The following is a 15159-nucleotide window of genomic DNA, read 5'->3' as shown; positions in this document are numbered from 1 at the left end:
CTATGGACACGGACTCCAAGATCCCTCTGATTCTGCACACAGCCAAGAGTCCTGCCATTAATCTTATACTCTGCTTTGAAATTTGATCTTTCCAAACGAAGCACTTCACAGTTATCTCGGTTGAACTTCATCCGCCACTTCTGAGCCCAGTTCTGAATACTATCGATGTCGCTCTGTAATATGTGATAGCCCTCCAAACTATCTAGAACACCCCCAAACTTCCTATAATCCGAAAACATACTAACCCAGCCTACTACTGCTTCATCCAGATCATTTATAAAAATCACAAAGAGTAGGGGATCCCAGAACATATTCCTGAGGCACACCACTGGTACACCGACGTCCATGCAGAATATGAACCATTTACAACTACCCCTTGCCTTCTGTGGGCAAGCCAGTTCTGGATCCACAAAGCAAGTTCTCCTTGGATCCCATGCCTCATTACTTTCTGAAGGACCCTAGCATGAAGAGAGTTTTCAAATGCCTTTCGGAAATCCATATACACTACATTCACTGCTCTGCCTTCGTAAATGTGTTTTGTTAAATCCTGAAAAAAAAATTCAGTCAGCTCTTAAGGCACGATGTGCCCTTGATAAAACCCTTCTGACTATCCCTATTCCGATTATGTCTCTCCAAATGTTCATAAATCCTGCCTCTCAGAATCTTCTCCAAGAACTTGCCCACCACTATCCGTACTCCCTTTCTTGAACAGGGTAACAAAATTTACAACACTCAAATCCACCGGTATTTCTCCCCTCCCTATTGATGATGCAAGGATAATCTCCGGATGCTTAGTAACAATCTCCTCTCACACTTCCCACAGTAGTCCGGGGTATACCTCGACCGGTCCCGCCGGCTGATCTAACTTGATGCCCTCATAAGGTCCGAACATTCAAGTGTCCGTCTACGGCCTCTTAAATGCCTGCATGGTATCCAACTTCCCCACCGCCCACACAGCAGGTTGTAGGCACGCAGCGCTCTCAGTGTGAAAAGAAAAATTGCTCCAGCACCCTGCGCTCCAGGGAAGCCAACTGAATGACCCACCACTCCTTGCTCTATCTGCCTTGTAATCCAGGCCTCGCCCTGGCAAGGCTCTTCCGCAGCCTCGCTGAAGTCTCCGCGTCATTGTGTTAGAATGGGGCGACCAAAACTCAATGCAATGCTCCGAATGTGACAGCTACCGACATCGGGTGTGAGGATGCGACGGACACGTGTTCAGTGGTCGTTCAAGCCTGCAGGGAGACGGACAGACACCGATTGAACAGTTTACTGAGGTTTAGTAAGAATTGTACAGATTAAATGAACGCTGGCAATCAGGACCACGAACTGAAAACTCTTAAAAGCAACCAGGAGCTAGCGCTGTCAGTGCGGTTCGAAAGCAGGGAGCTGGAAATAGCTGCGGCTAAATGCATCATTGATCCTCTTCCCCAGAAACGTGGACTACAGCAGACAGGGAGCGTTCTCGTCACTGTGCCTGTATCGCCACTCCCGGCAGCGCTCCCTGATCTCCTCTGAAATTAACACCTCGGACACGTTTCTTGCGGGAAATTAGGGGATGAGAAGGGTTGAAACGCCGCCGAAGTCGGCGATGCAGCTTGGAAGGCGGCAAGTGGGAATGATGAGCGGAAACGCCTTCGAAGAGCGTTTGCTTCTGCCTGACTGTGCAGACATACCTTTGCGCTCATGCTCGTGATTGACAGTGCGGTCACTTCCGCTTTGAGGGACCAGACCCGCCCCTTCCCCTTTGACGGGGGAAACACCTGCAGAATGACTGATGTGCCTTTGTGAAGCCTGAGAGTTTCTGTTCAGCTTCTCCATCTCACTGGGCCTCAGTGTGAACTCCAAGCGCAATAATACACAGCCGAGTGATTCGCCCACAGGCCGGAGGACTTCAGCTTCAAGCTGCTATCTGTCGGTCTCTCCGCGGTGAAGCCGTCAACCTCCCCATCTGGGTCGCGGTGAACGGTGGTTCGGGAGGAGAAAAGGTTCTGTAGCCCCCTCCCCAGGTGCTGTCTATACCAGAACAAGGTATCTGTGCTACCCTGCATGGCGCACGACAAGTCCACGTTCTTCCCGGGAAACCCAGAGAACGCGGCGGGCGTCTGCTCGATGGTGACAGGGTTGACACCTGGGAAATGGGGGGCAGAGAGGAAGAGAGCGAATTTACCCGATATTCGGAGCACTGGAGCAATAAGTCATTAAAGGAGAAAGGGTAGAGCTAATAGGGAGGGAGGGGGTAGAGCGGGACGCAGGGACAAGGTGGAATGAGGGCAAAAGGTACTTCAGCGAGACAATGAACCAATCAACATCGGACATTCGAAAAGCGCGACTTACAGTGAAAGCGCGCCATTAATGCCAGGAACAGAAGCATCTTTTCTCCACGTTTGCCGTTGGGCTGTCCGCAAGGAGACACAGGCGTTCTTCTCCTAGCCTGGGGAATCTGGGGGCAAAACGATGGGCGTTAAACTGGCCCTTTCTCGGAGGTTAACCAATCAGATTGAAGATGCTGTTGCAAGTTCCGGTCTGTACCATTCCCTGCCGAGGGCATCGTTACTCTGAGCCTTCTTCTCGCTTACAACACAGAGCCCTGCAACACAGTGAAAGCCCTTGCTTCTGGGCCGAACCAGTAACTTAGTCTAAGCTCAACCTGCGTCTTCCTTCCGACATCTCGCTCTATTTGTCTGTCATTCGTGTTCCTATTGAAGAGTCTCCGAATTATTTCTAATGTTTCCGCTCTCTCTCTCTCTATCTCTCTCTCTCTCTCTCTCCCTCTCTCTCTCTCTCTCTCTCTCCCTCTCTCTCTCTCTCTCTCTCTCTCTCTCTCTCTCTCTCTCTCCCCCCCCCTCTCTCTCTCTCTCTCTCTCTCTCTACCTATCTCTCTCTCTCTGTTGATAGAAACATAGAAACATAGAAGCCCTACAGCACAATACAGGCCCTTCGGCCCACGGATTTGTGTCGAACATGTCCCTACCTTAGAAATTACTAAGTTTACCTATAACACTCTATTTTACTAGGCTGCGCGTCCCTATCTAAAAGACTCTTAAACGACCCTATCGTATCCGCCTCCAACACCGTTGCCGGCAGCCCATTCCACGCACTCACCAATCTCTGAGTAAAGAAGTTACCCCCGACATCTCCTCTGTAACTATTCCCCAGCACTTTAAACTTGTGTCCGCTTGTGGCAACCATTTCAGCCCTGGGAAAAAGCCTATCCACACGATTAATGCCTCTGATCATCTTATACACCTCCATCAGGTCACCTCTCATCCTCCGTCGCTCCAAGGAGAAAAGGCCGAGTTCACTCAACCTATTCTCATAAGGCATGCTCCCCAATCCAGGCAACATCCTTGTAAATCTCCTCTGCAGCGTTTCTATGGTTTCCACGTCCTTCCTTTAGTGAGGTGACCAGAACTGAGAGCAGTACTCCAAGTGGGGTCTGACCAGGGTCCTATATAGCTGCAACATTACCTCTCCACTCCTAAATTCAATCCCACGATTGATGAAGGCCAATGCACCGTCTGCCTTCTTAAACACAGGGTCAACCTGTGCAGCTGCTTTGAGCGTCCTATGGACTCGGACCCCGAGATCTCTCTGATCCTCCATACTGCCAAGAGTCTTACCATTAATATTATATTCTGCCTCTAACTCTATATCTTTATCTCCAACTTGCCGTATCACGCTCTCAAATGCTAACTGCAGGTTTTCGTTCTTTCCTCGCTCCGTCCCCTCTTTCGCTTTCTCTCCCACGCACACTCTCTCTTTCTCGCTCGCTCGCACTCTCTCTCTCTCTCTTTCTCTCTCTCTCTCTCTCTCACACACACACACACTCGTTCTCATACATGCAGTCGCTCTATCAATCTCTGAATCTCAGGAAACTGGTGTGGAAATGGCAATGCTTTCGCAAATTCGCCACCCTCTCTCCTTCAGCCTCTGTCGCACTCTCTCGCTATTTCCTCCCTCTCGCTCTCTGCCTCCTCTCTGTTTCGCTCTTTCCGTGACTCCACACGTCACTTCCTTTCCACGACTCCGCAGCCTCACACACAGACACACACACGGACCATTTCTCGCAGTTCCAATCGCAAAACAGCAGAGCGAGCGAGGGAACCAAGTCACGATAGTATCGTCCAAATCCCAAAGACGAGGCTGGTCGGTTTCAACGCCTCCAGTGTAAGTTCGGTGAGCTGGAGAATATGCGCGCAAATATGGGGAGAATGGATCGAGCAGGACTACCGTTGCATTAGAGGGAATAGGAAGGTGATGATAGTACGGACTTGTTGGGCCGAAAGTCACATGGGGATAAAATGCCGCACCATAATATCGTGGTTGGGAAGTCATACAGAGCACTGACATCGAAGAGAAAGCGTTTGACTGAGTTGTCACGGATATAGTAGGCCTGAGAGATTGGTCCTATTGCTCAATCTTCTATGTTCCATCTTCCGGCAGCTGGTGTCGTCCGCGTCAACAAAAATGCGACAGGTTTGTAGGTGGTGCTGAGGATCTTCATCAGGACATTGACCGAGCTATAATTCTGTGGGGATCCGAAACTTAACTCGGACTCTGCAACCCGTTTAAGTATTCCAGTCGAATTATCACCTCCTCCCCCCACCCCATCTTTGTTCCGAGAATTACGATTTGAAGTCTTTGGCGAAATGATCTGATTGAATGCAGTGTTACGCATGCAGGGATCAGAAACAAAAAACGGAGTTGTGCGATCCGGCCTTTTTGACGGATTCGTGTTGGTAGCGGATCACGCTGGGCGACCACCTGGTCCCGCCCGGCCGAAAGACATGCGCACTTGAAAACCCGCGCCCAACCCAGAGTTCCCCGCACACGCAGGAGGCCTTGTCGATTCACCGTGTGATCGATTGGCGGTATGAGCCCTCGCCATGTTCCCACAATCGATGTGATGAAGTACATGGTGGTGTACTAACACCGGGAAATCACGGAATGTTGGGTTGGAAGTAAAATAAACTAATTGCCTGTGTATGTAACCCTCATGACGAATATAAACTTCAGCTTGGAACGTCGACGGTCCGTTCCCCTGTACAGACCTTCCCTGACTCGGTGCGTGTCTCCAGTTACTTTGCGTGGAGAGTTTCACTACCTGCTCGCGGCGCAAACTCCGGGCGCAGAGGTAGCCGGCCTCGTGATTCGCATTCAACTTTCTGGGAGCCCATTGAACCCGGCGTTCCGTTCCCGCTGCTGTCTGTGAGGTTTTTTTTTGCGAACGTCCTTTCCGTGACCGTGTGGGTTTCCTCGGGGTTTCCCCGGTTCCTTCCGCATTCCAGAAACAAAGTGGGTTATGGATACTAGCTTTGTAGGCCAGTTAGAAGAGTGGGCTGAAAGATGGCAGATGGAGTTTAATGCTGATAAATCTGAGATGCTACATTTTGGTAGGACAAATCAAAATAGGACATATATGGTAAATGGTAGGGCATTGAAGAATGTAGTAGAACAGAGGGATCTAGGAATGATGCTGCATAGTTCCCTGAAGGTGGAATCTCATGTGGATAGGGTGGTGAAGAAAGCTTTTAAAATGCTGGCCTTTATAAATCAGAGTATTGAGTATAGGAGCTGGGATGTAACGTTGAAATTGTACAAGGCATTGGTGAGGCCAAATTTGGAGTAGTGTGTACAGTTTTGGTCACCGAATTATAGGAAAGATGACAACAAAATAGAGAGAGAGCAGAGAAGCTTTACTAGAATGTTACCTGGGTTTCATCTCCTAAGTTACAGTGGAAGGTTGAACAAGTTGGGTCTTTATTCTTTGGAGCGTAGAAGGTTGAGGGGAGACTTAATAGAGGTAATTAAAATTATGAGGAGGATAGATAGCGTTGACATCGATAGGCTTTTTCCATTGAGAGGCGGGTAGATTCAAACAAGAGGACATGAGTTGAGAGTTCAAGGGCAAAAGTTTAGGGCTAACATGAGGGGGAACTTCTTTACTCAGAGAGTGGCAGCTGTGTGGAACGAGCTTCCAGCAGAAGTGGCTGAGGCAGGTTCGATGTTGTCATTTAAAGTTAAATTGGACAGCTATATAGACAGGAAAGGAATGCAGGTTTATGGGCCGAATGCAGGTCGGTGGGACTGGGTGAGAGTAAGAGTTCGGCACGGACTAGAAGGGCCGAGATTGTCTGTTTCCGTGCTGTAATTGTTGTATGGTTATATGATTAAAACATGGTGACACTTGCAGGCTCCGCCTCCTCCCCAACCCCCACTCAGCACAATCTTCAGACGTTGACGCTAAACGACGCAAGTGATAAGAAAAGCTGATCTTATCACAGACAAGATCTCAGCTGTCTCTCAGAGAGTCACGCCCCTCCCCCCTTTCAGCACTCGCAGTTTTTGTTGTACGGCGCCGAATCTCTGCGTCGCCGTGTAGACTCCAGGCGCAGAGGTACAGGGCCGTGTGGTTCATCCCCAGGCTGGAGGCCTTCAAGATAAACTCCTGGCCGTTCGGTCTCTCGGCCGAGAGGCCTTCCGCCTCCGCTCCTGGGACAGCGTGGCCGACGGTCGTGGAGTAAAAGAGGTTCTCCGGCGCCTTCCCCGCGCGTTGCCTGTACCAAAGCATAGTGTCAGTCCCGGCATCCTTCGCAACACATTTCAGTGATATTTTCTCCCCGGGACTCCCAGAGAAGGCGTCCGGCGTCTGGTGGATGGTCACCGCGTTCGCCCCTGGAGGAAAAAAATGAGAACGCAAGAAATTAACGACCGATTTGGAGGATTCGATTTCTCAAGTCTGCCGCAGTACCGGATATGTCAATGGGCTTAGTCTTCAGTTATAAAGGGTATTGTGCGCAGATCTGTTCGTGACGCTACATGGAGAATTTCGCTTGCACAGGGTGGGAAGAAATGATTTTGATAGAAAGATGCAGCGCAGAGGGAGGACTTCCAGGACCCCCGGGGAGTGCTGTGGAAGAGTGGGACCCAGGCGTGGCGAAGTGTGGCGCGCTGGCCTTGATCCGTCAGGACGCTGAGTACGGGAGTCGGGAGGTCACGTTGCCTTTGGGCAAGACGTCGGTGAGACCGCGCCTGGGGTGCGGCGTTCAGTGTTGGTCGCCCTGCTGCAGGAAAGATGCCACTGAGCTGGAAAGATTGCAGAGGGAGATTTACGAGGATGTTACCGGGATTCCAGGGACCGAGTTAGGGAGAGAGGTCGGGAAGTTTGGACATTATTCCTTGGAACGTAGGGGTGACCTTACAGAGATGTGTAAAACCACGAAGGGCACAGTCTTCACAGTTCGGCCACTCTGCTATTGATACGGGTGAACGAGTCTCCCCTGTGCTCCGGCAAACATGTGAAGCGTCGTGTATCGTTCTGGTCGCCACTTCGCAGAGAAGGGTTTCCCTGCTTTGGAGCGGGTACCGAAGCGGTTCACCGGCATTAGCAGGGCTGCCGCTTTCTGGATAAGAGGGTCAGAGTGAATCGGATAGGAAAGAAGCGGCAGAGAGCGGCGATGGGGCCGAGGAAGAAAGATGGACCGCCGATCCGTGTGCAGATGGAGAGGTGCGGCGATTTAGAGAGACCCCGAGAGGCAGAGGGGGAAAGCGGCGGAGAAGGGGCGATCGTAAGCACAGAGAGCAGAAGGTGAGAGTGAAACGTAAGATAAATCTTTTTAAAGATGACTTACAGTAGAATGAAGCTAACAGCGGTAGCAATGGAAGCATCTTTTCTGGCGATTACTTCACCCCGGCCGCCGAGACACGGAGCGAGACTCAATAACTCCGTGTGCGGCTCCACCGGAAACACGACGAAGGATTACACGGGTTCGCCACGCCCCTGCATCGGAATGAACCAATCAGATTCGACGTCGCTGTCAGTCCCGACGTGACGTATGACTTCATTCGGATTTATATTCTGCACACATCTCCCCTTCTCTCTTTCCGCCGGTGACTGCGCCCTCTTTCGAAATGTGTTGCTATTACACGTATATTAGTATCCATCTCCACCTGTTTGCGGAACCTCGCTCATTCAGGGAGTTACCTCTTAATTACTCCGTTAATGTCGCAGTGCGTCTGCATCTGCTCACTTACCGTTCTTTCTGTCTCAGTCTGTCTGCCTCCCTGATTGTCGGCGTCTTCTTTTCTCTCTCCCCCTCTCCTTCTCCCTCTCGATTGCATAGAAAACATAGAAACATCGAAACCCCACTGCACAATACAGGCCCTTCGGTCTACAAAGTTGTGCCGTACATGTCCCCACCTTAGAAATTACTAAGCTTACCCGCAGCCCTCTATTTTTCTAACCTCCGTGTACCTATCCAAAAGTCTCTTGCAGGACCCTATCGTATCCGCCTCCAACACCGTTGCCGGCACAGTTCCACTCCACAGTTTCTCTCCTCTCTTTCCCATTCTCCGCCTCACTCTCTCACCATTTCCCCCTTCTCTCTGACCTCCATTTCCCCTCTTCCTGTTCCTCTCTCCATCTCGTTCTGCTTCTCTCTTTCACTCTCTATCACCTTCTGAACGAATCTTATTGTCGCTTACACAGTACCCGTATCTCTCTCTATCTATCTCTCTATCTATCTATCTATCTATCTATCTATCTATCTATCTACCTATCCATCTACCTACCTATCTATCCATCAATCGTCATGACAAGGAGAGGTTGACTAAGATTTGAACACGTTGAACTACATGAGGCTATTTCAACATTGGGGACGGAGTGTATAAAGTAGAGCGGTTCAGAGTTTGCAGCGGGATCTGTACCAGCTGAGAAAATCGGGAAGAAAATGTCAGCACAATTTAAGGTATACCACTGGACAAAGCAGGATGTGAACCAAGTAGCGAATGGACAAGCATCTATGAATGCGGTAGAGGGCAGTCATTTGGGAATACGGATCCCCAATTCCTTCAAAATGGCTTCACAGGGAAGGTTTAGCAGGTTGCCTTTCAGAAATCAGGCATTTGCCTATGTGCTCCACTCAACTCTCCAATCAGATTTACCCTTCTCCCCCTCCCCTCACCTGGTTTCACTCATCTCCTTCAGCCAACTTCCTTCCCCTCCCCCACCTTTTTTATTCTGGCGTCCCCCCTCCCCCTCACTTTTCCACTTCGAAAGGAGGGTCTCGGGTGGAAACGTCACCTCCTTCGTTATTTCCATAGATGCTGACTACCAGGGATGGGTTCCTCCAGCAATTCGCATTTATGTTGCTTTGGATTTTCAGCATCTGAAGAATTTATAAGTTCATTGGGGTGCAGGAGTTCGAATGTCATGTTGAAATTTGCATTGTTGAGGTCCATAGTTCATGGTCAGTGGCATCACAGGCAGATTGCGGGCGTAAAGAGACTCTTAGAAAGGTCCACGGAGCTGAGGACAATAGAGTGCTATGCGGTGGCGAAATTCCGGGAAGTTTCCAGAGTGGGTTACATGGTCGGTACAACATTGTGGGCCGAAGGAACTGTAATGTGCCGTAGATTCTAAACATCTCTGAAAAGCCTCTACCGTATCTGCTTCTACCAACACCCCAGGGTGCACATTCCAGACACCCAGCACTGTATGGAAAGACTTGCCTCTCACATCTCCTTTTCACTTCCCCCCACCACCTAAAAAATGTATTAGACAATTTGACCCTAGCGGACAAAGTCTATTCTGTCTGTGGACTACGTAATCTTATAAACCCTTACCAGATATAGAAACAAAAAAAGATAGAAAACCTGCAGGATAATACAGGTCCTTCGGCCCACAAAGCTCTGCTGAGCATATACTTATTTTAGAAATTGCCTAGGGTTACCCATAGCCCTCTATTTTTCCAAGCTCCAGGTAATTATCCAGCAGTCTCTTAAAAGACCCTATCGTTTCTGCCACCGCCGACGTCGCCAGCAGCCCATTCCACACATTCACCACTCTCTGCGTAAAAAAATTAACCCTGACATCGCCTATGCGCCTACGTCCAAGCACCTTAAAACTGTGCCCTCTCATATTACCCATTTCAGCCTCTGACGATTCACACGATCCATACCTCTCATCATCTTATACACCTCTATCAGCCACCTCTGTGTACATCGAGTCATAAAAACATAAAACATAGAAAACCTACAGCACAATACAGGTCCTTCGGCCCACAATGTTGTGCCGAAGATGTCGTAAAGGAAGCTTTCATAAATTGAGTACAGAAGATGGGATGTTATGTTCAAGTTATACAAATGTAGAAGAGGCCTAATTTGGAGCATTGTGTGCAATTCTGGTCACCTAGCTATAAGAAACATATCAATAAGATTGAAATAGTGCAGAGCAAAAATCCAACCACGTGGCCAGGACTTGACCTGAGTGGCAAAGAAAGATTGAATAACGAAGGGAGCTTTGATCGAGGGAAACAAGATCATGAGGGGTATAGATTGACTAAATTCAAGCAGGTTCTCTGTTTTGGAAATAAAGTTGGTCGACACTACATCCTTGGCTTCCTTATCGGGAGACAACTTCTTGCTGAGATATAACACGTAAGTATAGGAGCAAAGAGGTTCTTCTGCAAGCTGTACAGGGCCCTGGTGAGACCACACCTGGAGTATTTTGTGCAGTTTTGTTCTTCAGATTCGAGGAAGGACACTCTTGCTACTGAGGGAGTGCAGTGTAGGTTCACAAGGTTAATTCCCGGGATGGAGGGACTGTCATATGTTGAAAGATTGGAGCGACCGGGCTTGTATACACTGGAATTTAGAAGGATGAGAGGGGATCTGATTGAAACATATAAGATTATTAAGGGATTGGACACGCTGGAGGCAGGAAGCATGTTCCCGCTGATGGGTGAGTCCAGAACCAGAGGCCTCAGTTTAAGAATAAGGGGTAGGCCATTTAGAACGGAGTTGAGGAAAAACTTTTTCACCCAGAGAGTGGTGGATCTGTGGAATGCTCTGCCTGAGAAGGCAGTGGAGGCCAATTCTCTGGATTCTTTCAGGATGGAGCTCTTAAAGATAGCGGAGTCAAGGGATATGGGGATAAGACAGGAACGGGGTACTGATAGTGGATGTTCAACCATGATCACAGTGAATGGCCGTGCTAGTTGGAAGGGCCGAATGGCCTACTCCTGCACTTATTGTCTATTCTCTACTGTCTATAATTCAAATTTTTTTTAAAATAATTTCATCATTATGCTACTGCACTATGTCAGCCCATACTACCTTGAGATACATTTTCGTACACATATCTCCAGGATTATAAAGAAATAAAACAGAATTTATGGAACACCATACATAAACAAAGACTAGAGGCAACCAATGTACAGACGAGGAGAAATCATGTAAATAACAGAGGTAAATAAATCATGCTAAGAACCTGATTGGCAGAGTCCTTGAAAGTCAGTCCCTTGGTTGTGGAGTCAATTTAGTGTTGAGGTGAGAAGCGGTCCCTTCATTTTATTACAGCTGCGTGGACCAGGCATTACCCTGAACAGGGTTTTTTAACACGGCCCGAAAAAGCGAACGGTGTTTTAATAAGGCATTCTCATAAAATAACTTTCCAGCTGCGCGGCAACAAAGGCGATGTGCGCGGGGGCATTTCAGTCACAGCCCGGCCGCGCACCCGCGCAGCTTGGAGGTTACGGTGGAGCTGAGTGAAGACATCCGCGCTGGTTCAGGAGCCAGACGGTTGTAGGGACCTGATTGTTCTTCGGTGAACTACAGGGCGTTGCTCTACACAACCGAGAAATAGAGAGAGTAGGCGAGAGAGACAGAGAGCGACAGAGAGAGTGAGAAAGAGTGAGACAATAGGAGAGAGACAAGGGGTAGGGAGAGAGAGATGGAGTGAAAGAGTTAATGAGAGAGAAAGACAGACGGAGAGAGAGAGAGAGAAAGAGGGGCAAAGAGAGAGAGAGAGACACCGACAGAGAGACAGAGAGATAGAGACAGAGACAGAGCGATAGATAGATGGATAGATAGAGAGAGAGAGACAGCTAGCATATGGCAGATAACATGAAAAGCAACGGATACATTAGAGTGCTTCGGTCCAAATTACATTGACTGTCACCTTGATTCTGATTGGTTACATCAGGAGAAGAGGCGTGGCTTACCTCTGATATATAATGTCTGCCTAATCCTACCTCCTATTTACCACCTCTTCTCCTTCAATATTGTGGAGAATTAACCAAAAAAAATGTTTCTGTTACTGTGGATCACGCCCTGGATTGTCGGTTAGTTGATTTTGTTTGCTGTCTAATTTCTCCCCTCTCTCGCTTCCACATTCATCAGATATTGAACTCTCGATTATCTTTCTTCCCGGGTCCCACCACCCAGCCGCTGACTGATAGTCTCACTGCCCTGTTACATTTCCGTCTCTTTCCGCCAGTCGCTGCTCCCCACTCGGTCAACACGTATCTTATTCCTCACCGGTTTCCCGCTCTCTGTCCGCAGGTGGGAACTCGGTGTCCGTCCGGCAGACTCAGCCCGCACTCTCCGCCATGCCCGGCAGCGGAATGGAGTTGCAGTGCACGGCGGAAGGAGGGGGTGATACTGATAATATGTACTGGTACTGACAGTACCCGGGGAGTGGCCCTGAGTACCTGATCTACTCGATGACCAACACGCATCTGGAACCGAAGGAAACAGCGGACGGGTTAACGGCGAAGAGGCGGGACAACCAGTTCAACCTGATTTCTAAAAGTCTGACTGCGAACCACTTGGCTCGTTATTTCTGCGCCTGGAGTTTACACAGCCGCCCGAACAGATGGTGGAACCGAACAAAAATCTCCAACGCTGGGGGACGGGCGCGACTGTCAATAAGAAGAGGGCAGGCGCCCACCGCACTGAGGGGCGTGACGACACAGCCTGTCAGTCAAATGATGGGGCGGGCCTTCCGGTCGGAGCGAGGATAGCCTTGGCGCCCCCCTGTGGTTAGCCTGGGTTACAGCGTTTAACGTGCTTTTGCACCGGAGAATAATAAGCGAATTTCGCACAAGTGGGAATGAAGACGATACGGCCGGCACGGACCAACGATTATGTAATTATGAGAGGTGTTGATGGAGTCGATAGTCAGAGACGCTTCCACAGTGAAAATACATGTCAGGTCCTGGTGTTCATAGTGCCACGCACTGCGTGACGGAATAAAGAACCAGCAGAGATGGAAAACAGTTTAGAGTCCAGTATTGCTATTAACTAATAATATTTATATTACGCAATACAGTAATATAGATGTAGATAAATCAAACAGGTTAGCAATGATTATATATAAGTAAGTAAATCAGTAAGTGTGGAAATGTATATGAAAAACAAGCTTCTTCAGGTCTCGAAGTAAAAAGATACAGTCTTACGATGATGAGCAAAGTTCAGTTCAGTTCGTGGTGTTGAGTTGAGTAGTGGTGGGGAGAGAGAGAGGGGGCAAAGATTTGCGTCTTCAGGTGAGCCGATGCCGTCAATCTTCCCCTTGTGCTCCGAAATCCTTTAGAGGTCACCGACTGTGACCAGAAGAGGGGACCGTTCTTCTGTGGTTGAATTATCAACCCAGGCAAAGGTTGGACACATGGACAACTCCCCATCGATCAATCCCTTTTCGTACTGTAAGAGCCAACTGATCGATTAGTCTGATAGATCCTCCAAAAACCCGCTTTTTTCTATGGGCACAACAAAGCTCATTCAGTGTCCAAAACATGTGTCTAAGGTCTACATCATCTGACCTCCTATTTATCTCACTGTACTGAGCACCAACTGTCATTCAAATAACTCCTCTTTCCCTTATCTGTGTAAGGAATGTATAAGCAGGCAAAACGTCCTTGAGAAGGATAAACACGGTGCCGGAAAATGGTAACATCGATTGTCCATCAAATAACACCGCCTTCGGTCACCATAGCAACGTTTGAGCTGATTGGTGCTATCTCCAAAAGTTAGTCAGTCCTTTCTCGTTCATTAAAGTGACAGTCCAACAGTCAATCTTCGTCTCTCTCTCTTTCTTTCTCTCTCTGTTTTCAAAACAACATGTCGGTGTTAAATACCTCTCTCTCTCTCACTTTTCAAAAGCACAGTTCATGGGGGTAATTCTGGACCCCGTCACAATGGACTTTAGGTGAGAGTGTGGAAGGTTTTTCTTGCTCAGAGGACTGTGTGTCTCAGGAGCGGAAAGCCCGGGCTAGGTGTGGGTGCGTTTACGATGGAGGTGTTTCGATAGACATCTTGACTGTTTTTCCGATTGACCATTAGGATTAGCTTGAATCGGGTACATGCAGTGAAGCTCAGACAACACAGAAAGAAACCTCGTTGCCCATCTGATCCTCGCAGCCAAGTTGCCCATATACACGATTCCCACTTGACGGCCTGTGGCCCATGCCCCGAACAGCACGATACCTCAGCCTCAGGGGTGTTTTGTCTGACCCGCTTTTAAAAGGCTATGGAACGGTTCCCAGTAGGTACTTTTCCTGTGACGGTACCGCTCCGTTCTAATTCAGATCCTGTTTTCCCCTCGATTCACTGCTGTACCACGCCGTCATCTGTCTGCATTCAGTCGCATATTGGATGAGAGATACAAATAAAGAGGGGGGGGGAGAGAGGGGACGGGAGAGAGAAAGAGAGAGAGGGAGGTGGTGGTAGGGGCAAGAGAGAGGACGGGGGCGAGACAGAGAAATAAAGAGACAGCGGTGAGAGAGAGAGGTGGGAGGGGCGAGAGAGAGAGAGAGAGAGACAGAGACAAAGAGAGGGTGAGGGGCGAAAGAGAGAGAGAGAGAGAGTGAGGGGCGAAGAGGAGAATGACGGAAAAGGGTTTACATTGTAAGTCGCACGTTTACGTAGCAACTGTAATCGCGGTTTGCGCGACGCTTTTGCAACTCAGGGCGTTCCGGAGTCCGGAGCTCAATTCCGGCGCCGGCTGTAAGGAGTGTGTACTTCCTCCACGTGACTACGTGTGTTTACTCCCCTCCCCTCCCGCCAGCCCACCCAGGTGCTCTGGATTCGCCTCTCAATCCGATAACGTGCCGCGCTGTATCTCTAAATGGAATGAAATAGAAGAAATGTAATTGACAGCATCACCCGGGTGCAGGAATCGCTGGGACTTCAGCAATTCAAAACAAAAGAAAACATGTATTAAAGAAATTAAGTGGCACAAATAACCAGAGCTCAGGTAACCTGCAGAATCATGAGGAATTCAAAGCATTCATGATACAGGGGGACCTTGGACAGACAAGGATACACAGCGACAGAGCAAAGCGGGATTAGCAAGACACAACAGCCCCCACCGTTCTCGAA

Source organism: Mobula hypostoma, unplaced genomic scaffold (genome assembly GCF_963921235.1).
Source record: "Mobula hypostoma unplaced genomic scaffold, sMobHyp1.1 scaffold_36, whole genome shotgun sequence".
NCBI lineage: Eukaryota > Metazoa > Chordata > Chondrichthyes > Myliobatiformes > Myliobatidae > Mobula > Mobula hypostoma.
Note: the sequence above shows the minus strand (reverse complement) of the source record.